We start from the raw sequence: 23098 nt of genomic DNA on the forward strand, positions 1-23098 counted from the left end.
GAAAATGATTCTAGGAATCACTCGCATAGATACCCGGGGCCAAAGACAGAGATACGACGGTGTTTCCTGAGAATTTGGCCCAGAATTACTACTTTCTGAAAAGGGACAGTGTCTGGTCAAACTGAGACCTTCCTTGAGAAAATTCATAGCTCCCAACTGCCCCTGATTTGGAGGGACTATTCCTGATTAGGAACATTCCCCTCTGTTTTCTATAGAAATAGAATACAACAGAATAGAATAAAAAAATAAGTAGAACAGAAGATACCGTAATAGAAAATAGATTAGAATACAATAGAATAGAACAAATATAGCAGTCTTCCAAAATTTTTATCCGAAAATTGAAATTTCAAATCTATTTGAAAATAACGAATATACAAAATGAATCTGTAGCGCCCTGCTCCTGATGACCAGGCACTATGTTAAATTTAGTGGGTGTCTGAGCTGATAATTGGCTCAGACTTTGATGATTGATACAAAATCAGCCTCTGTTCTGGCTGTGGTTGTGCTTGAAAGGATTTTCCCACTGTTGCCTGTAGGTGGCGATACCACCATCGGCCAATGTTGGAACTCAGGTAGGCTACGGTGCATTGGGTGTCTTTTCCCGGGAGCAGCCCAGTGGGAGTGGTCTCCCCACTGGGCATGCTGGGGAAGGATACTTAAGGGACAGACGCCATGTTGTGAGAGGCTCTGCCTTGAGGGTTTCCTGGCTCGAGGTCCATGTTGGCCTGAGGCTGTACTTCTACCAAGTAGGCCCATCCATTCTGACTGGGGCCTATGATTTCAAGTGATCCTGAGCTGTCCGACTCACGAGAGGAAGCTACTTAATGGAGGAAACCAGGGTAGGAACTTCCTAGGATGGGACCAAGCGGAAGGCTGATGTCTTGGGATAGGCCTGAGGACTCTATTAAGGGATGATCTACAATCCATGTTACCCTACAGTTTTGCCGGGTCGGCTTAAAGGCTCTTAAACTGTATGGCTGGAAGTTCGGGTACCAAATCCTGTGGCAGAGAATTCCGGACTGTTAACTTTTGCTTGCAACCAGTCTGTGGCAGAGACTGTTACTGATCATTGTTCGTGCATCATTCTGGCTGCTAGGCCAGGTGAGAAGGGCCTATCCGGGTGAGCAATACCCACTCGGGAGGAAGTGATGAGTGACTTTTTGGAACTTAGAAGTTTTCCCCAGTGACCTGTACTATGCGCCTGAACCTTCCCCCTCCTCCATCCTTCTACTTTCTTGCAAGTTATGAGAAAAAAAAAACTAACAGCTAAAGGTTTTACAACTTGTGTGGACATTCTAGTTCTTTTCAGACTTTCTTCCCCTAGACAACGAATGTTGAGGTAACCAAATCTAATCCAGCAGCTCCTACGGGTGTAGTGCTTCAAATCTAAATATACAAATCAAATTCCAATAACGAATCATTCTAACATAAAGAATATGGAGAAACAAAATTATTAACTTAACGACCGAATCCGAAACAAAAATAAACAACATTATTTGTGCATTTCTAAATACCACCTCCGGGTCCCTTGCCACGAACAGCTCCATTTGGGGGTCCTCTGATCCAGCACTGCGGTGCCCCTCCCCCCCAAAGATCACCAGTCCTCTGTCATCCTTTTCTGGATACTAAGGAGACTCTGCCACTGGACATCCAATAGAGAAAACTGAAGGGGCTGAAGCATCAAGCATAATGTGACCACCGGTTAAAGTAAAAGATCCCATCATCCATATCCGGTATAATCTTAAACCTGTTCCCATTCCATTCTAAGTCCTAAATTAACTAGGAAAAGAAAACAATTTTCTGGTTGGCTGCACAACTAAAAAAAAAAAAATCACCTAAATTAAAAAAAAAAATGATAAAAATATATCACCTATGTAGCGCCCTGCTCCCAATGACTGGGGCGCTATTCTAAATTTAGACGGTGTCTGAGCCAATAGTGGGCTCAGACTTTGTTTAATTTCATTAAATTAGCCTCTGTTCTGGCTATGGTTGTGTTTGAAAGGATTTCCCACTGTTGCCTGTAGGTGGCGATACCACCTCAGACCAATGTTGGAACACAAGCAAACCATAGTGTATTGGGTGACCCTTCTCTGCAGCAGCCCAGTGGGAGTGGTCCCCCGCTGTGCATGCCGGGAAGGGGTACTTAACGCGGAGTTCCACCTAAAAATGGAACTTCTGCTTAACCCACTCCTGGCCCCCTTACATGCCACATTTGGCATGTAATTTTTTTTGGGGGGGGAGTGGGGGCTTTGGGAGAAGGGGACTTCCTGTCCCACTTCTTCCTTCCGCCGAGGGGCTGGAAAGGCGATTAGCTTAATCGCCTTTTCACAGCCCCTCCCTGTAGGCGAGCGCCTGTCCAATCGGCTCGCGCATGCGCAGTGCCGCTCGCGCACGCGCAGTGGGTGCCCGGCCGTGAAGCAGAAACCTGTCACTGCCGGGTGCCCACACTGAGAATGAAGACGCCGGCCGGCGTCTTCATTCTCAGTGTGGGAACCCGGCAGTGACAGATTTCGGCTTCACGGCCGGGCACCCACTGCGCATGCGCGAGCGGCACTGCTGACTTTTAATAAACTTAAAAAATGGGTGGAAAACCCCTTTAAGGGGCAGACGCAGTTTTTCAGGGGGCCTTCGCCCCGTGGCCCGCCTGGCGCGAGGTGCGTGTGATTCCAGCCCTGGGACCACATTGGTCCGAGGCTGCATCTCTATTGAGTAGGCCCAGCTATCCTGGATGGTGCCTATGATTCTAAGGGGGATCCCAAGCTGTCCATCCAAGTAAGGGAAGCGCTTAACGAAGGAGACCGGGGGAGGACCTGCCCTGGAGGAGACCAAGCAAAGCAAGCTAATGTCTCAGGAAAGGCCTGGTGACTTTGTTATAGATCCACAGCTCTGCTTGTCTTACAGTTCGCCGGATCGGCTTAAAGGCTCTTTACTGTAAGGCTGGAAGTTCGGGACTTAAATCCTGTGGCAGAGGATTCCTGGCTATCCATGATCATTCTCAGACGGTCTGTGGCAGAGACTGTTCTCATACTGGTTCGTGAATCATCTCAGCTGCTAGGCCGTGTGAGAGAGGTCTATCCGGGTGAGCAATACCCACTCAAGAGGGAGTGGTGACTGACTGATTGGAACTTTAGATATGTTTGTGTATTATGTACCACGTACCTGAACCTTCCCCTTCTCTCTATATTCTCCACTTTCTTCACAAGTTTTATGCAGCAAAAATAAAACCGTTGAAGGTTTTACATCTTGTGCGGACAATTTCTATAGACTTTTAGGTGGATTCAGAAAGACTTAGGCCGGCGTATTAGTAGATACGCCGGCCTAAGTCTGAATCTGCGCCGACGCAAATTTAAGCATATTCTGGTAACCAGATGCGCTTAAATTAGGCTAAGATACGAGCGGCGTAAGTGTCTTACACCGTCGTATCTTAAAGTGTAATTTTTAGGCTGGCCGCTAGGTGGCGCTTCCATTGCGTTTGGCGTAGAATATGTAAATCACTAGATGCGCCGATTCACGAACGTACGCCCGGCCGATGCAGTACAGATACGCCGTTTACGTAAGGCATTTTCAGGCGTATAGTTATTCCATCAAATAGCTGGACTAGTAATGTTAAGTATGGCCGTCGTTCCCGCGTCGAAATTTGAAAATTTTACGTCGTTTGCGTAAGTCGTCCGTGAATAGGGCTGGACGTAATTTACGTCCACGTCGAAACCAATACGTCCGTGCGGCGTACTTAGCCGCAATGCACACTGGGATATGTACACGGACGGCGCATGCGCCATTCTTAAAAAACGTCAATCACGTCAGGTCACACTTCATATACATAAAACATGCCCCCCGCATCCTCATTTGAATTAGGCGCGATTACGCCGGCCCCATTTACGCTACGCCGCCGTAACTTAGCAGGAAAGTACTTTGTGAATACAGTACTTGCCTTGCTAACTTACGGCGGCGTAGTGTAAATACGATACACTACGCCGCCGCAAAAATGCGGCGGGCTTTCTGAATCTAGCTATTTCTTCCCCTGACAACAAACTTAGAGGTAACGTGCAAAACCCAAATCTAAACCAGCAGCTCCTACTGGGGTAGTGCTACACCTATTAGGCTGCATTCACACCTAAGCGACAGCCGCGTACGCGTGTAGCGGCAGATTTGCCGCGATTACAAATGTTTCTTTTTTTTTTTTTTTTTTTTCTAAAGTATTCCCATTGCTGTCTATGGGAAAACGCGCCTGTCGCGTGAAAAAAAGGGTCCGGGACTTTTTTTCAGGCGACAGGCGTTGCGCGTCTATGAGATGTGAACCATCTCCATAGACGGCAATGGGAATTCTCCCCTCTAGCGACAGAAGCGTCCCGCATCGGGCGTTTTGTCGCTTAGGTGTGAATGCAGCCTTAGTGTGATAGTGGAGGTGGAACAGGAGCCTGACCTGGAAAAAAGAGATCTCAGGGTGGACCTTTACTTTAATCAATCATCTTTGTGTGTTAGTTTTCTATGTAATGGGATGGGGGGTCCTTTGCTTACATGTTTTTTGCTAATAGGTGAATCTCTTTCCGATCTCATAAAGTTGGGAGGTATGGAAAACGGTCTTGCTACTGGTTCAAACCACAAAAAAACACCCCAGATCCATTCCAGATGCACTTCTGAATGTGGTTTTGGCTCATTACTGGTGTGTTTCTGGATACATTTCAGATGCTTTTTTTCTTATTTTTCATATTTTTTTTTTACTCTACCGGGTGGCAGAGAGTTTTTGATGCGTTTCAGTGCGTTTCTGATGAGTTTTACTGTGTTCCAGTACAGTCCAGTGCAGGAATTATGTGCAGTGTACAGCAGCGCAGATGATGATGAGACCTCACTGACACAATACGTCCTCTTCTGAGTCACAGTGACTGTCCCTCTAAAAGCCAAGTAGTCCCTTCAGTCCAAACAGCACTGACGTTTCTGTCCCAGCGTGCCTTGCTCCCATACCACAGACCCGCACATAAGGCTCTGGCCGTCTGATGGCTCCATTGCACCATGACATAACACGACATGCTCAGGCACCACCTGCGCCAGAGCCGCCCGATCATGATGTAGCAGGCACTCAGATGGTCTCACCTGGATCCGGACCAAGCCGAGCGTCACAGCCATATTTTTTACTGGCAACCTTTTACCTTTACTGCCTGTTTTTTACTGGTTGCCAATACTGACGGTTGGCAACACTGGACCTGCATAATGCTCGCACGAATCTGCTCCTCACTGGGCATGTGCAGAACTTTGCTTGGCGCAATCAGTGAGATAGGTAAAAGGCCAAGTGTACTTAGTTTGAGGATCGCCCTGTGTATAAAAAGCCCCAGACATACACACTTCCCTTGCAAAAGTATATCCCTGTGTTCCCCTTCCAAGAGCAAGTTGCTTCTGCTCTGATCGTTTGTTGGTGTGTGTTGGTGAGTTGTGTGTGAGGTAAAAGTTTTGGAGGAGTAGTAGATTGTATTTGGTGTTTTTTTTCCTAAGTGTATTTTCTGTTTGTTTTTTTTCTGAGTGTATTTTCTGTTTGTTTTTTGCATGTTTGTTTTTGAATTTGTAGTAGCTGTCTGCTTGTGTGTTTAGATTTTTGTGTGTGTTTCTTCTGTGAGTTTTTTTGTTTGTTTGTTGTGTGTGTATTTTTGTTTGTTTGTTGTGTGTGTATTTTTGTTGGTGCTGAGTGGTGGGTGTGATGGCACCGAAGCGAAGGAAGCTAAATTTTTCCACGATTGAGAAGCAGATACTTGCTCGGGGCATCGTCCAATATGGGCATTTTTTGCATGGCCCTGATAGCCGGAACACCTCCCCGGCCCAGAGGAAGGACATGATAAAAAAAAATCACGGATCAGATCAATGCGGCGGGGGGGGGGGGAGGGAGTATACGAGGACCCCCACTGGCATACAAAAGAAGATCAACGATCTTAGGAGCGTGGTCCGTGACAAGATGGCCAAAATAAATGCACATGCCATGGGCACTGGAGGAGGCGGACCCTGCCCCATCAGGCTCAGTGAGGAGGAATGGGCAGTGTCCCGGTGTTTCCACCCACAGCAGGTGGTGGGCCTGCGTGGCTATCAATCCGATGTTGCTGTGAGGACAGGTAAGTTTTTGGTTTTTCTATCTGGTGAGTAGCATGTGTGGGTGTGGGAAGGTGGCCAGGAGATATCAGGCCAGGAGGTTGCCGGCCCATCAGGCCAGGAGGTTGCTGGGCCATCAGGCCAGGCTGCTGCACCATCCCCAGGACAAGAGGCTGCTGAGGAGTCCCAAGAAGGGCAGGAGTCCCCAGGGGAGGGGAGTGGCCACACCTCCCCTCATGAGGAGGTTGAGGGGGAGGAGGATGAGGCGGGGGTGGAGGATGAAGATATGGAGATTGGCAGGGAAGTCCTTTTGGCCTCTGGTTTCCCCCTGAGGCTGGCAGCAGTCAGGCCACCATCAGGGGTAGCCCCTCCCACGCCTCCCCAACAGGCCTCAACCCACAAGGGTCACTCTCTCCCCTCCTCCCAGGGCACAAGCCTCAGGGGCAGGCATGATGGCGACCCAGGAGACCAGGGGTGTGGCCGAGCGTCTGCCGACCAGTCTGCAGAGAGACAATGCCCGGCAGACCCGCCATCTGGCTCAGATAAAAGATACTCTGAGCCAGATGCAGACAAGCCTGGGTGCAATGAGGGAGGCAATCACTGATGGGGCCACAAACTCCTTGGCGGTCATCACATGCTTGTGTGAGCTGCAGACCGCCACAACAGGCGTGGCCCAGGAGGTGACTGCCCTGACCCAGGCTGTCCAGGCCAATACCTGGGCTGGCCAGTCCAATGCGGCTGCCCTCACAAACTGTCTGACAAGGATAGCAGTGGCCTTGGAGGGCAGGCCAGCAGGAGGACAGTCACCAGGGGAGGCTCCTCCTTCCCGTGCTCACCCACCCCCCCAGGATGATCCTCCTTCCCCTGCTCACAACCCCCCCCCCAGGATGATCCTCTTTCCCCTGCTCACACCCCCCCCAGGAGACTCCTCTGGTTGATGTGCATGTGATGTGTCTGTGCTAGGGACCACAGTGGTGTGCATTCATGCATTCTCATTGTGACATAATTAATGTGTGTGTTTACTGTGCAAAGATGCATTCTCATTGTGCCATGTTTAATGTGTGCGTTTACTGTGCAAAGATGCCTTCTGCGAGGCGTCTCCTGGCTGCTGTTCCCTCAGCAGACCGGGTAGAGTTGGTTGGGGGGGGATTGTCAGGTTCGGGGGTCAGGTCATCACATATGTCAATCTCCAGGCCCCTTCTCACTGCAAAGTTGTGCAGAATGCAACATGCCCCGTGACTTCAGGAGGCCAAATGTGCGTTCCACCACTGCACGAGTGCGTATTTGTGCAGCATTGTAGTTTTCCTCTCCTGGGGTCTGGGGGTTCCGGTATGGAGTCATAAGATGGGGTCCCAGTGCATATGCAGAGTCACCTGGAAGGGAAAAGACAGGAGGATGTTAGTCATGCATGTGCCCCTCGTGATGTCTGCATCATGGGGGGGGGGCAGTCATACCTGACACCCATGTCACTCACCAACCAGCCAGCTGTCCCTATACACGTTCTGTTCCAATTCTCTGGAGATGTTGCTCTGACGGTATATGTAGCTGTCATGGCTGGATCCTGGGAATTTGGCACAGACGTGCCATATGAGGCATTTGGCATCCACTATCACCTGTACATTGATTGAATGCCAGTGCTTCCTATTTCGGTACATGTGCTCTGTCTCATGGGGGGGCTGTAGTGCCACATGTGTGCAATCAATTGCTCCGATGGTGCGTGGGAATCCAGCAATTTGGAAAAAATCTGTCATTGTGTCCATTCGCTGGACCTCCTGGGAGGGTTTGATGAATTGATTGGCCATGCGTCTCAGGATTGCAGGGACAACCTGGTGCACACATCTGCTCATGGATGATTGTGCCATCCCAGTCACACCTCCACTTGTGCGCTGAAAAGAGCCAGTGGCAAGGAAATGCAGTGTTGCCATTACCTTGATCAGTGGCTGCAGTGCATGTGAGCGTTGTGTTACCTCTGCTTCCCCCATGCCAAACACATCTAGGCGTCTGCGGTATACCCTCTCCTGTGCCCTCCTCCTCCTCTTCCGTTCCCTCCTCCTTCTTAGCGCGTCTAAAGTCACTAGTACAGTTATGATCATGGATGGCCCTGGCATGTCGGCAGACAGATCTTCCTTAATGGTGTTGCTTTAGCTGACCTTTACACGGCTGGTGTAAAATTAGGGCACCTTTTATAAAGTGTAACTTCCCGCCGGGAAACTAACAGAAGCGCACAGGGCGTAATCTACGGCGCACACACTTAATTTTGTGGATCGCCCTATCTCCCTCATTTGCATCTTTGCCTATCAAAACAGCGGCGTGTCTAGCGTAATTTGCGCGCGAAGAAGCGCCGGTGTAATTTTTTTAGGTAGGACAGAAATACCGGAATTTCAGGCGTATATCGTTTTGAGGATCAGGCGCAAAGATACGCGCGACGCAAATTTCAATTACGACGCGTATCTCGAGTTAAGTCGGCGCATCTGCTTTGTGGATCTGGCCCAAAATCTCTTTCAACTATTTATAAGACAGTGGGTGTTATTTACAAAAGGCAAATCCACTTTGCACTACAAGTGCAGACTACGGCCCGGATTCACGTAGAATCGCGTATCTTTGTGCGGGCGTAACGTATCCTATTTACGTTACGCCTCCGCAACTTTGACAGGCAAGTGCCGTATTCTCAAACCAAAGTCGCGGCGGCGTAGCGTAAATAGGCCGGCGTAAGCCCGCCTAATTCAAATGTGGTAGATGTGGGCGTGTGTTATGTAAATTTAATGTGACCCCACGTAAATGACGCTTTTTACAAACGGCGCATGCACCATCCGTGAAAGTATCCCACTGCGCATGCGCCAAATTAACCCGCAAGAAGCCAATGCTTTCGACGTGAACGTAAATGACGCCCAGCCCTATTCGCGAACGACTTACACAAACAACGTAAAATTTTCAAAATTAGACGCGGGAACGACGTCAATACTTAACATTAGGACGCCGCGTCTACGCCTAATATAGCAGGGGTAACTTTACGCCGGGAAAAGTCTAACATAAATGGCGTATCTGTACTGCGTCAGCCGGGCGTACATTCGTGAACTGGCGTATCTAGCTGATTTACATATTTCTAGGCGTAAATCAGCGTACACGCCCTTAGCGGCCAGCGTAAATATGCAGTTAAGATACCACGACGTAAGAGACTTACGCCGGTCGGATCTAATACAAATCAATGCGTAACTGATTCTAAGAATCAGGCGCATAGATACGACGGCTCGGACTCAGAGTAACGATGGCGTATCGGGAGATACGCCGGCGTAACTCGTACGTGAATCCGGGCCTACAAGTGCAAAGTGCACTTGAAAGTGCACAGAAATTGCACTTGGAAGCGCAGTTGCTGTAGATCCGAGGGGGACATGCAAGGAAAATAAAAAACAGCATTTTAGTATCATGAAGATATATAAGTCTCATCCACAGTAGTTAGGGTGTGAGAAACATATGCGGTCAGCAGATGTCACACTTGCCCAATGGAAGTCCCATTACCTAGGCCAGGGGTGCCCAACAAGTGGCCCGGGGGCCACATGTGGCCCGCGGAGCCCTCTGATTTGGCCCGCAACCTCCTGCTTTGGGATGGCCGGTTGGCAAGCCCAGATTGCAGGTTGCCTACCTGCCATTTGAGAGCATCAGTGTTGTAAATAAAGCCGGCGGTAGAGGGAGGAAGCAAGCGGCTTTTCAGAAAGTGCACCACACCTGCAAGATATAATAGACACCTATGGCAAATTGCAGCCAACCAGCGGGAAAACCACAGGTACACTGTGCCGCAATAGACCACAGACCATCAGTATAAAAGCAGCCTTAGGCCCCTTTCAAGCAATCGGTCCAACCCAATTGGACCCTCCATTCACCTTTATGGATCGGAAGATGTAAATTGGGCTGTGTCTGCTTGGCATATGCAGACTGAACACATACCAGTCATCTGCCCACTCCGCTCATTGTGGCCCGCGACAGGTTACCAAGTCACATTAAGTGGCCCTCGGCCTTCAAAAGGTTGGGCACCCCTGAATCCCTAGTGAATCCCTCTAAAATTTTATAGGGAGTGAAATAAGAAATTCCAAGAATTTATCAGGGAGAGACTGCTGGGTTAAACTACAATTAATTTATTTAACATCCAGATATAAAATGATTTAATAAATAATAAGGAATACACGTATCAACAAAACACAACATTTTAGCTTGCACATGATTGGATGATAAAATCAGCAGAGCTTCCCCTCATTTCAGATCTACCCCTCAGATTTACAGCGACTGCACTTCCATGTGCACTTTCAGTGCCTTTTCGTAAATAACCCCCAAATGTCTCCCTCTTTCCACTCAGGGTTAGAAGCTCTTAAAGGGGTTGTAAAGGCGTGTTTTTTTATTTTCTAAATAGGTTCCTTTAAGCTAGTGGATTGTTGGTTCACTAACCTTTTCCTTCAATTTCCCTTCTAATTTTTTTTTTCTTTGTTTTCTTTGTCTGAATTTCTCACTTCCTGTTTCTCCTCAGTAAGCTGTTCTGGCTGACTAACCCCCAGCCAGAACGGCTCGGATGATGGAGGCAAGCTTACTGAGGAGAAACAGGAAGTGAGAAATTCAGACAAAAAAAAAAAAAGAAGGGAAATCGAAGGAAAAGGTAAGTGAACCAACAATGCTCTAGCTTAAAGGAACTTATTTAGAAAATAAAGAACGAACTGTTATAACCCCTTAAATCTAAATGGGCGCTGGATGTTCCTGATCTAGATGATAAAGGGTGGGAAGAAACATGGGAATGTGTATTTTTACAGCTGGTTTCTGCAAGGGACAGGTTGATTTAGTACAAACTCCTACATAGGGCCAGATTCTCAAAGAGTCATGCCGGCGTATCAGCAGATACACCGATGTAACTCCGAATCTAAGCCCGTCGTATGTTTAAGTGTATTCTCAAACTGAGATACGCTTAAACATGCCTAAGATACGACGGCCTGCGCCGTCGTATCTTAGGGTGCAATATTTATACTGGCCGCTAGGTGGCGCTTCCATTGCGGTCGGCAAAGAATATGCAAATGAGTCATTACGCTGATTCACGAACGTACGCTTGCCCGTCGCAGTAAATTTACGCCGTTTCCGTAAGAGATACGCGGCGTAAAGATAAACATGCCCCCTAGGTGGCGTATCCAATGTTAAGTATGGCCATCGTCGCAATTTGAAAATGTTACGTAGTTTGCGTAAGTCGTCCGTGAATGGCGCTGGACGCCATTTATGTTCACGTCGAAACAAATGACGTCCTTGCGACGTCATTTACCGCAATGCACGTTGGGAAATTTTAAGGGATGGCGCATGCGCAGTACGTTCGGCGCGGGAACGTGCCTAATTTAAATGATCCACGCCCCCTACTCGGATCATTTGAATTAGGCGGGCTTGCGCCGGAGGATTTACGTTACGCCGCCGCAACTTTACAGGCAAGTGCTTTGTGAATCAAGCACTTGCCCGTAAAACTTGCGGTGGCGTAACGTAAATGTGATACGTTACGCCGCCGCAGATCTACGTGAATCTGCCCCATAGGATCTATCTCACGCCTGCGCATTTACACAGAATATATCCTTCCGTTTCTGCAGTGTTGGCGATGTGCAGCAGACTTTATCCACATATTCTGGCAATGCCCACATATTCAAACTTTCTGGGAGGCGGTGGTCGGGGACAGACACTCTGTGACCACTATTCATGTGCCCCGTATGGTGGAGGTCTGTTTGCTGGGTTTGGTGGACACTCTGGCTCTTCTTCGGGCATCTAGGACGCTAATAGGATTGCTATTGTTCTATGCAAGGAAAATTATCCTTCTCCAATTGAAATCCCTGTCAGCTCTAACCCGAACCTCGCGGAAAAATAAATAAATGTCAACTTACTACTGTACAAGGCCACCTACCTAGTGAGAGGTTGCACCAAAAAGTTCCACAAGGTCTGGGACATTTGGGTAGAGGACCTATCTACCAATACTGACCCTGAATCTCCCGATTATTAGATTGCCTTACAAAAGGCCAGTTGGACACGTATACTGTATGTAATTGAACCCACGTCCAATCCACACATTTAAGAATTGTGACTTCCTTCTTGTTAAGTGTGGCTTACCACTACACCTGAGCAGCTGATACCTACAATACGCTGACAATCTCAGTTGTCATTGGATCATGGAGTTTTGTTATAGTGCCAATAACGATACTACTGTTAGGCCTCGTACACACGATAGGTTAGCCAGAGGACAACAGTCTGATGGACCGTTTTCATCGGTCAAAACCGATCGTGTGTGGGCCCCATAGGTTGTTTAACCTTAGGTTAAAAAAAAGCCAACTTGCTTTAAAATTTAACCGATGGATGCCTAACCGATAGGTCAAAAACGATCGTAGGCACGACCATTGGTTAAAAAACCCACGCATGCTCAGAATCAAGTCAACGCATGATTGGAAGCATTGAACTTCGTTTTTTTCAGCACGTCATTGTGTTTTACGTCACCACGTTCTGACACGATCGGTTATTTAACCTATGTTGTGTACGCGTGATGGACCATCAGTCAGCTTCATCGGTTACTCTAAGACAACGGTCCTTCAGACCGTTGTCCTCTGGTTAACCTATCGTGTGTACGAGGCCTTAGGCCGATGATAGCCAGAGGACAACGGTCTGAAGGACCGTTTTCATCGGTCAAAACCGATCTTGTGTGGGCCCCAAGGGTTATTTAACCTTCGGTTAAAAAAATAGGAACTTGCTTTAAAATGTAACCGATGGACGCCTAACCGATAGGTCAAAACCAATCGTTGGTATGCAAAAGCATCGGTTAAAAACCGGCGCATGCTCAGAATCAAGTCGACGCATGCTTGGAAGCATTGAACTTCGTTTTTTTCAGAACGTTGTTGTGTTTTACGTCACCGCGTTCTGACACGATCGGTTATTTAACCTATGGTGTGTAGGCATGACGGACTATCAGTCAGCTTCATCGGTTAACCCAAGACAACGGTCCTTCAGACCGTTGTCCTCTGGCTATCCTATCGTGTGTATGAGGCCTTAGGCCACGTACACACGGTCGGACAAAACCGATGAGAATGGACCGAGGTTCAGTTTCATCGGTCCAAACCGACCGTGTGTATAGCCCATCGGTCTGTTGTCCTTCGGTCCAAAATTTTAAAACATGCTTTAAAATCGAACCCATGGCCCGCTGCCCGATCGGTCCAAACCGATGGTTAGTACAGAAAGCATCGGTTCAAAACCCGCGCATGCTCAGAATCAAGTCGACGCATGCTTGGAAGCATTGAACTTCGTTTTATTCAGCACGTCGTGTGTTTGACGTCACCGCGTTCTGACCCAATCGGTTTTCGGAACGATGGTGTGTACACACATCAGACCATCAGGCCACTTCAGCGGTGAACCGATGGAAATGGCCCGTCGGACCATTCTCATCAGTTTGGAACGACCGTGTGTACGCGACCTTAGAGTTTTATATTTTTATATAAATGTTTGTTTTCGTTTTTTTGTTGTGATGTATGTAGACTAAGCCTGGGTATGCTTAATATGCTCTGTTTTGTATCTAAACTTGAAACCCAATAAAAATAATAATAATAAAAAAAAAAAGAGTGAGTTAGGTGATGTAGGTTTTGAACTTTAACAAGTGTTGTTATCAATTTGGTGTAAGAACAGTCATTAAAATGATTTTCACCATCCAGGCATGAACAGTGCTCAGAGCTGGTGCATACTTGTAATGCTATGGAGCCAAAGATTTTATATATATATAAAAAAAGTACTTTATTGTCTACTGCTGATCTATCAGCACTGGATACGTATCCAGAAGTCTATAGCAGGTTGCTCTTTATTAACATGTGCCATTCACTTTAAATTCCTCCACTTTACATTCCTTTGTGGATTACCGGTAATACAAAAAGTGGAACTGTCTTACCTTGCTGGATGCTGTTGTTGATGCTGTTCTCATTCACTCCTGGTCTGTTAATCCTTATGCAGCAAATAACTTTATTATCACCAATGCATTCAGCATGCAGGAAAACTCCACCTATATCCGTTTCAACAAAAAAAATAAACCCACAGAATTAACCGCTCAGAAACTGAAACTAACTTGCACAACATCCTTTATGTGTACAGTTACCAGAAACGAAGGATAGTTGTGCAATATTCTACATATGGGCTGATAAGACCCTGATAAGACCATTTTCTCTGAACCATTGCCAGCTTTAGTACAGTACATTACATAAAACGTACAGTACACAACATACAGTACATAACGTAGAGTACATAACGTACAGTACACATAACATACAGTACAGTACATAACGTACAGTACACATAACATACAGTACAGTACACATAACATACAGTACAGTACACATAACATACAGTACATAACAAACGTACATAAGTACATACAGTACAGTACATAACATACAGTACAGTACATAACATACGTACATAAAATACAGTACAAAACATACAGTACAAAACATACAGTACAATACATAACATACAGTACATAACATACAGTACATAACATACAGTACATAACATACGTACATAACATACAGTACAGTACACATAACATACAGTACATAACATACAGTACAGTACATAACATACAGTACATAACATACAGTACATAACATAACATACGGTACATACATAACATACGTACATAACATACAGTACAAAACATACGTACATAACATACAGTACAGTACACTACACATAACATACAGTACAGTACATAACATACAGTACATAACATACATAACATACAGTACAAAACATACAGTACATAACATACGTACATAACATACAGTACAGTACACATAACATACAGTACAGTACACATAACATACAGTACATAACATACAGTACATAACAACGTACAGTACATAACATACAGTACACATAACATTCAGTACAGTACATAACATACAGTACATAACATTCAGTATAGTACATAACATACAGTACATAATGTACAGTACAGTACATAACATACAGTACATAATGTACAGTACATAACAGACAGTACAGTACATAACGTACAGTACACATAACATACAGTACATAACATACAGTACAGTACATAACGTACAGTACAGTACATAACACAGTACATAACATACGTACATAACATACAGTACATAACATACAGTACAGTACACATAACATACAGTACAGTACATAACATACAGTACATAACAACGTACAGTACATAACATACAGTACAGTACACATAACATTCAGTACATAACATACAGTACATCACATAACATACAGTACATAACATACAGTACATAACATGCAGTACATAACATAAAGTACAGTACATAACATGCATGTTTTATTGTCTCACGTTCTGGGGAAATGTAAAGTATTGTTGGTTCAGCAAGGTTAAAGGATTGTTGACATAACCTAGTCTTTGTAAAAAGTTTTAAGATGGTAAAATTATATAAAAAACTATGACGTCAATTCAAAAGTAAACAAACGTTTCAAAATGTTTTTCATCATAAAAAATTACCAAGGTTAGGCTTGTTAGTACAAAACTGTAAGGCAACATGCACACGGATGTATGAATTTATGCTCCAAATATGCTGCCAGAAGATGGCAGAAAAAAAAGCCATAGGGGTTATATACTAAAGGCAAATCCACTGTGACCAGCCACTGACCTCACCACACGCCCTTGATGTGTATATGTCCTTAGACGCATATTTTTGGTGAATCTGAATGTCTCACCACTGAAAACAATGCAACTGCATTCAGATATGTGAATAAAAAACGCTTGTATAGGCATTTTTTTTTTTTTTTTAAGGCCAGATGAACGAAGCCTAATGCCACGTACACACGATCGGAATTTCCGACCACAAATGTGAGCTTTTGGTCAGATATTCCAACCGTGTGTATGCTTCATCGCACATTTGTTGTCGGAATTTCCAACAACAAATGTTTGAGAGCTGGTTCTCAATTTTTCCGACAACAAAAGCTCTTGTCGGAAATTCCGATCGTGTGTATGCAATTCCGACGCACACAATACCATGCATGCTCGAAATCATTGAACTTCATTTTTCTCGGCTTGTTGTGGTGTTGTACGTCAGGGCGTTCTTGACGTTCGCAATTTCCGACAACATTTGTGTGACCGTGTGTATGCAACACAAGTTTGAGCCAACATTCCGTCAGAAAAAAATCCACGGTTTTGTTGTCGGAATGTCCGATCGTGTGTACATCAGGCCTCATGCACACCGGCATATGAATTTATGCTCCAAATATGCTGCATTTTTTCCAGAACAAGGCAGATAAAATATTTCTAATGGGGTGGATTCAGGTGGGGGCGCGCAAAACTGCGGCGGCGTAACTTTTGACATTTACGTTACGCGGCCGCAAGTTTTACTGGCAAGTGCTTGATTCACAAAGCACTTGCCTGTAAAGTTGCGGCGGCGTAGTGTAAAAGGGTCCGGCGTAAGCGCGCGTAATTCAAATGATCCGGTAGGGGGCGTGGATCATTTAAATTAGGCGCGTTCCCGCGCCGAACGTACTGCGCATACGCCGTCCCTAAAATTTCCCGACGTGCATTGCGGTAACTAACGTCGCAAGGACGTCATTGGTATCGACGTGAACGTAAATGGCGTCCAGCGCCATTCACGGACGACTTACGCAAACGACGTAAAAATTTCAAATCGCGACGCGGGAACGACGTCCATACTTAACATTGGCTGCGCCTCCTAATAGCAGGAGCAGCCTTACGACAAAAACGACGTACGCAAACGACGTAAAAAACTACCGCCGGGCGCACGTACGTTCGTGAATCGGCGTAAGTATGTAATTTGCATACTCTACGCTGACATCTACGGGAGCACCACCTAGCGGCCAGCGTCAGAATGCACCCTAAGATACGACGGCGTAAGAGACTTATGCCAGTCGTATCTTAGGCTAAAGCCGGCGTATCTAGCTTTCTGAATACAGAAAGTAGATACGCCGGCGCTACTTAGCAATTACGCGGCGTATCTATGGATACGCCGGCGTAATTGCTCTCTGAATCTACCCCAATGTTACAGATGTATTTGCATTTGTGCGCACTTTTGTGACCGTTCAGCGTTAAATTCATTCTACTGCGCAGAATACAGTGGAACCTAGTAATGCGGTTTACGAGTCTTTCGCAATACGGGCACTGTATTTTAAAAAATCGTAACTCGGTTTGCGAGTGTTGTCTTGAAAACGAGCATGATGCAGTACCATATTTAGGCCGAGGTGGGGGGCACCCGAGCCGAGCAGAGCCAAACGTCGCTGATTGCAGCCGATCGGCACCGTTCGGAAATGCACAGGAAGGCCCGAGGACAACACAGCTGACCTCGGCAAATCTCGGGAATGGAGACTTTCCGAGGTTTGTCGAGGTGTCCTCGGACATTTTCGGACATTTCTGAGGCTCTCTGGTGCCTCTGGCCGCATGCGATATTGCATGCCATTGAAGTCAATGCGGAATAAATTATTTTCGTTTCCATTGACTTCAATGGGGAAACTCGCTTTGATATGCAAGTACTTTTGTATTACGAGCCTTCTCCTGGAACGGATTGTGCTCGTAATCTGAGGTTTCACTGCATTATGTTATTCTGGCCATCGAAATACATTTACAGCCATACACATGGGCGCACACATGTAATTTATTCTTCTTTTTTTTCCAAAATTGTATTTTTATTGAGTTATAGGGAAAAAAACAAGTAAGACATCACAGTATTATAAGATACAAAGTATTGAAAAAATCAACACAATGACGATACCGAGATTGTACAAAGAAAGAACAAGAAAGTAAATAACATATACATAGGGCCTGATTTACTATGCTCTGTGCGCTGCTCTGGTTCATGCGTTAATTAGTACTCCGGGTGGAGGCTTAATTGGGCGCATGAACCAGCGTAGCAGCCGGCGCATTGAAACTAATATGTAAAGCCGCGCCGAACTCCCTATAGAAGTCTATGGGAGAAATCAAAAGTGTTCATTTTAAAGGCTAATCTGCAAGTTTTGTCCTAAAAAGTGTTTGGGGACCTCAGTCCTGTCCCAGGGAACATGTATCAATGCTTTTTTTATTTTTTAAAACGGCCGTTTTTTCGGGAGCAGTGAAATTAATATTTCTTAAAGAGAAAAAATAAAAGTGAAATATTCCTTTAAATTTCGTACCTAGGGGGGGTGTAATGTCAGCATGTGAAATAGCGCATTTTTCCCGCACTTAGAACTCCCCCTGCACAAAGTGACATTCAGAAGGAAAAAAGTCATTTAAAAATTCACACGCGGCTATAATGAATTGTCGGCTCTGACAATTCTAAAGGGATTCAATCATAAAACAAACAAAAAAATGTGTAGGGGTTCCCCCAAATTAAATTACCAGGCCCTTCAGGTCTGGAATGGATATTAAGGGGAACCCCGCCGTAAAAACCAAAAAAAAAAAAGACGTGCGGTTCCCGGCAAATATCCATTCCAGGCCCTTCAGGTCTGGTGTGGATTTTAAGGGGAACTCCACCCCAAATTGAAAAAAAAAATGGCGTGGAGTCCCCCTAAAAATCCACACCAGACCCTTATCCGAGCACGTTGACCTGGCCGGCCGCAGAAAAGAGGGGGGGACAGAGTGCGGCCCCCCCCTCTCCTGAACCGCACCAGGCCACATGCCCTCAACATGGGGAGGATGTCCCCATGTTGATGGGGACAAGGGCCTCATCCCCACAACCCTTGCCCGGTGGTTGTGGGGGTCTGCGGGCGGGGGGCTTATCAGAATCTGGAAGACCCCTTTAACAAAGGGGACCCCCAGATCCTGGCCCCCCCCCTATGTGAAATGGTAATGGGGTACATTGTACCTCTACCATTTCACCCCATAAAAAATGTCAAAGTGTTAAAAATGACAGTAGCCGGTTTTTGACAAATCTTTTAATAAAATCTTCTTTTCTTCTTTCCTTCGGGTTTCTTCCGCTGCTTCTTTCTTGGGTCTTCTCGTCCACATCTTGCCCGACGTCTTCTTCTATCTTCTCCGTCCGTCCTTCAGCCTTCTGGTCCCGCATCTTGCCCGTTGTCTTGTCCTGTCTTCTTCGTCCGTCCGCCAGCCTCCTCGTCCGCATCTTGTGTCTTCTTCGTGCTTCTTCTCGGTCCGCCAGCCTTCTCGTCCCCGGACCCAGCGTTTGAATTTGATTTGGCCGCCGTGTTCCCGCTCCTGGGACCCGCCCCCCTCTGACGCCACAAGTAAACTCCTTAGAAGGTCATGTGCGTCAGAGGGGGGCGGGGTCACAGAGCGTCACACAGCGGGGGAATTCAATTTCAATCGCGCCGCCCGGAGAAGAAGTTCCCGCCGTGTCACACTCATGTGACCCCGCCCCCCTCTGACGTACATATGCCACACGCGGACTTTCATATGAGTTTACTTGTGGCGTCAGAGGGGGGCGGGTCCCAGGAGCGGGAACACGGCGGCCAAATCAAATTCAAACGCTGGGTCCAGGGACGAGAAGGCTGGCGGACCGAGAAGAAGCACGGAGAAGACACAAGATGCGGACGAGGAGGCTGGCGGACGGACGGAGAAGAAGACAGGACAAGACAACGGGCAAGATGCGGGACCAGAAGGCTGAAGGACGGACGGAGAAGATAGAAGAACACGTCGGGCAAGATGTGGACGAGAAGACCCAAGAAAGAAGCAGCGGAAGAAACCCGAAGGAAAGAAGAAAAGAAGATTTTATTAAAAGATTTGTCAAAAACCGGCTACTGTCATTTTTAACACTTTGACATTTTTTATGGGGTGAAATGGTAGAGGTACAATGTACCCCATTACCATTTCACATAGGGGGGGGGTCAGGATCTGGGGGTCCCCTTTGTTAAAGGGGTCTTCCAGATTCTGATAAGCCCCCCGCCCGCAGACCCCCACAACCACCGGGCAAGGGTTGTGGGGATGAGGCCCTTGTCCCCATCAACATGGGGACATCCTCCCCATGTTGAGGGCATGTGGCCTGGTGCGGTTCAGGAGAGGGGGGGGCCGCACTCTGTCCCCCCCTCTTTTCTGCGGCCGGCCAGGTCAACGTGCTCGGATAAGGGTCTGGTGTGGATTTTTAGGGGGACTCCACGCCATTTTTTTTTTTCAATTTGGGGTGGAGTTCCCCTTAAAATCCACACCAGACCTGAAGGGTCTGGTATGGATATTTGGGGGGACCCCACGACATTTTTTGGGGGGGTTTTAAGGCGGGGTTCCCCTTAATATCCATTCCAGACCTGAAGGGCCTGGTAATTTAATTTGGAGGGACCCCCTTTTTTTTTTTTTTTTTTTTAACCTCTTCCATACCGGGCAGTTATACACCCATCCATACCAGGCCTATTCTGGCACTTCTCTCCTACATGTACAAATCATAATTTTTTTGCTAGAAAATTACGCAGAACCCCCAAACATTATATATGTTTTTTTAGCAGACACCCTAGGGAATAAAACGACGGTCATTGAAACGTTTTATCTTGCACGGTATTTGCGCAATAATTTTTCAAACGCCTTTTTTTTGGAAAAAAATTGTTTCATGAATTAAAAAAATTAAAAAACAGTAAAGTTAGCCCAATTTTTATGGATAATGTTAAAGATGATGTTACACCGAGTAAATAGATACCTAACTTGTCACGCTTTAATATTGTACACACTAATGGAATGGCGCCAAACTTCGGGACATAAAAATATCCATAGGCGATGCTTGTTTTTTTTTTTACAGGTGACCAGTTCAGAGTTACAGAGGAGGTCTAGGGCTAGAATTATTGCTCTCGCTCTAACGCACGCGTCAATACCTCACATGTGTGGTTTGAATGGTGTTTACATATGTGGGCGGGACTTACATGCATATTTGCTTCTGAGTGCGAGCTTCTAGGGACAGGGGCGTTATTTTTTTTTTTTTTTTACCTCATATTTTTATTCTTGCACTTTTTTGACACTTTTTTTGATTTTGGATCACTTTTCTTCCTATTACAAGGAATGTAAACATCCCTTGTAATAGGACTAGTGTGTGACAGGTCCTCTTTATGGAGAGAGGCGGGGTCAATAAGGCTGGAAAGCATGGTATTGAAAAAAAAAAAAAAGGTTCTCATGCTTTCAGCTGCAATCATGTTCGTTCAGCACAGTGGTGTAGTGTATAGCACTTTGACCTAGCAGCAAAAGAGTCGTTGTTTCGAATCCCGCCCGTGACAGCATCTGCATAGAGTTTGCATGTTCTCCCTGTGCCTGCGTGGGTTTCCTCCCACAATATAAAAACACGCTGTAAATCGGATCCGGTCTAAATAAGCCCTAATATGCAGTAGTATATTTAGGTTTTGTTCTGCCCTAGGCCTGACTACATATCTGCACCTCCTAATAGAAAAATGACCCACCCCTTCCTGTCAAAGCCACACCCTGTTTTTGTATGACCCGCCCAGGGATTTTCAGGGGACCCACACACTAGTTCTGGGGGGGCACTGGATTCCCTTAACCACGTCCATACCAGGCACTTACGCACCTTCCCGCCCAAGCCAATTTTCAGCTTTCAACACTGTCGCACTTTGAATGGCAATTGCGCGGTCATACAACACTGTACCCCAACAAAATTGGCGTCCTTTTTCCCCCACAAATAGAGCTTTCTTTTGTTGTTATTTGATCACCTCTGCGATTTTTTTTTTGGCGCAACAACTAAAAAAAGACTGCAAATTTTGAAACAAAAAAACGTTTTTATTTTTTTAGGTTAATTTTTTTGTAAATAAGTTTTTCTCTTTCAATTACGGGCACTGATATGGCGGCACTGATGGGCACCGATGAGATGGCACTGATGGACATCGATGAGGTAGTACTGACGGGCACAGATGAGGTGGCATTGATTGGCGGCGCTGCTATGCGGCACTGATGGGCACTCATAGGCGGCACTGATGGGCACTCATGGGCGGCACAGATGGGCACTGATAGGTGGGCACTGTGCATGGATGGGCACTGTGGGGTGGCACTGATGGACACTGTGGGGTGGCACTGATGGACACTGTGGGGTGGCACTGATTTTCCCAGGTTGCCAGTCAGTGCCCATTTGTGGGCACTGATTGGCATCTTTTTTCTTTTTTTTTAATGCTTTTTTTTTTTTTTTTCTCTATTTTTTTTTTTTGCACACCCTGGTGGTCCAGGGTGGGCATCCCTGGTGGTCCAGTGTGGTGATCCGAGGGGGGGCTGCGCTGATAAACAATCAGCGCGAACGCCCCCTGTCAGGAGAGCCGCCGATCGGCTCTCCTATACTCGCGTCTGTCAGACGCGAGTGAGGAAGAGCCATCGATGGCTCTTCCTGTTTACATCGTGATCAGCCGTGATTGGACACGGCTGATCACGTGGTAAAGAGTCTCCGTCTCCGTGAGAGACTCTTTACCGAGATCGGAGATGCAGGGTGTCAGACTGACACCCCGCATCACCGATCGCCGCGCTGCGTGCCCCCACAGGCGCGCGCGGCATGAAATCCTGCAGGACGTCCTGTCAGGATTGTGTAACCACTTCCCGGACGTAAATCGGCCATAGGCTGGGAGGGAAGTGGTTAATTTGCATAGTTTTTCTCTCACTTCCTGTTTGGGTATGGGGCAGGAAGTGAAGGCAAATCTCCCCAATTGGACACAGATAATACAAAATAAACTGACAGGGCCTATAACCCTCCCTCACTCTATCCAAAATTAAAGAAAATAAAACTTGTTGATTATAGTTCTTGTCAGGGGCGGACTGACCATTGAGTCACTCGGGCACTGCCCGAGGGCCCCATGCCACTAGGGGGCCCCATCCGGGTTGCCAGGCTCAGTAAAACCAGGGACAGTATGTAAAAATCTGTGTTTTTTTTAGATCTGTCCCTGATATGTCCGAAAATGACATGCTTTTAATGTGAATATCCCAAGATTTTAGCTGCCCGCCTCTGCACTACCTCCTGGCGTGGTGGTCATCTGTAAGCCAGAGGGGCCCCATAATCTTCTATTGCCCAGGGGCCCCATGAGTTGTCAGTCCGCCCCTGGTTCTAGTTTAAGCACAAATTTC

At 46.5% G+C, this 23098-nt stretch overlaps 1 protein-coding gene across 4 annotated transcripts in view; it reads right to left on the reverse strand.

Moving 5' to 3' along the window:
* The window catches only part of LOC120916523 (galactoside alpha-(1,2)-fucosyltransferase 2-like), a 221176-nt gene extending 206845 nt beyond the window's left edge, over positions 1-14331 (reverse strand). For 2 of the 4 annotated variants that reach the window (XM_040327541.1, XM_040327540.1), the window contains exon 1: positions 14000-14140. The gene's annotated coding sequence lies outside the window, so the exon portion shown is untranslated. Of the gene's footprint in view, positions 1-13999 lie in introns of all 4 variants that reach the window. The other 2 variants (XR_005743992.1, XM_040327538.1) reach the window with 2 other exon arrangements.
* Positions 14332-23098: the final 8767 nt, after the last annotated feature.

This window comes from Rana temporaria, chromosome 10 (assembly GCF_905171775.1).
Source record: "Rana temporaria chromosome 10, aRanTem1.1, whole genome shotgun sequence".
In the NCBI taxonomy this organism is placed as follows: Eukaryota; Metazoa; Chordata; class Amphibia; order Anura; family Ranidae; genus Rana; species Rana temporaria.